Source organism: Triticum dicoccoides, chromosome 3B (genome assembly GCF_002162155.2).
Source record: "Triticum dicoccoides isolate Atlit2015 ecotype Zavitan chromosome 3B, WEW_v2.0, whole genome shotgun sequence".
Taxonomy (NCBI): Eukaryota; Viridiplantae; Streptophyta; class Magnoliopsida; order Poales; family Poaceae; genus Triticum; species Triticum dicoccoides.
The window spans coordinates 790,551,393-790,552,668 of record NC_041385.1 but is presented as its reverse complement, the minus strand read 5'-3'; positions in this window follow the sequence as shown (position 1 = coordinate 790,552,668).

The window sequence follows — 1,276 nt, the reverse complement described above, 5'->3', positions numbered from 1 at the left end:
CTTGATCCAGAAGGACGCCTATCAGCCATCACTACTACTCCCTTAACAGCCTCAGCAAACAATCTGGAACCCGAGCCAATACCCTCGCACGGCAAACAGATCAGTTTGGGAGGAGGATCAAAAGATCTCACCACAGCAGGATGACAATCAGCCCTAGTAAAATTCCCAGCAGCAAGCAAATCCTTCCTCACCCAGAACGTAGTAGGAAAAGGTTTTGGGAGGAAAGGGTTAGGGTTACTGTGGCGGCGGGGAGGGGAAGGAGTCGACCACAACTAGCCATAGTGCTCCTCTATATATTCTAGGTCATGACTAGGATGGGAAGACGCACTACCAGAATTTTCTTTCCTCACCACCACACATCCACGAAAGGATGGCTCGCAGATCTTCGGAGCAGGAATGGGGCCTCTCTGCTTTTGGTCACATTTTCCTGAAGCACATGCTCCTAGCTTTTCCTCTAATTTTGAATTCAAACTAGAGTGGGCAAATCTTCCACCGTCAACCTCACATGATTTATCCTTACCATCAACCATCACATTATTTTTTGATATCAAATTACCAAGAGGGAGAACCCTCAAATCCTCTTTCTCTCGATTATTCACCGTCAAACTGTCAACTGAAAGGGAAACCCCCGAATAACGTAAACTAGTGCTATGAACATCAACTGGATCAAGTATTTTTGCCGTACCAAATCAGCGCCGCGCATGAAATTCATGCAAACATCTCAGAGAATTGACAGAGATGATACCCAGAATCATACCTTGGTCGCCAAGCCAAGGTGGGAGCTCGATGTCGTGCCTGCCTCCCTTGTGAACTCGGTGGAGGCCTCCAGGACGCAGACGTCCACCGTCCGACCAGTACCATCGACGGTCGCTAAGGCCGGCGAGGAGGAAGGACCCCGGGCGGAAGCACCCGGGGGGAATCCTGGATATCGCCTCCATGCGCGGCCTTGCGATGTTGAGGCGAGGAGGGTTGGATCGGAATTCCCTCCACCGCGCAGCCTGCGCCGGATCTGGCGAGTCCGCCTCCTGGATCACCCAGAAGAGGAACTCCACATTCGATGCGCCATCGGCGCCGGTGAATCTCGCGTATTCGTCAAACCTGGCGTGTTGCAGGATGCTCTCGAAGATCTCCGACCACATCGAGCGGTCCGGGAATCGTTCCCGCACCACACGCTCCATCTCCAGGTACGCCTCCGGTGAGTTTGCATCAACTGGAGGAGACGGAAGCAGCAACGGCAACGCCACCCTTGTCGTCGGCTGAAGGCGACGGATCTGAG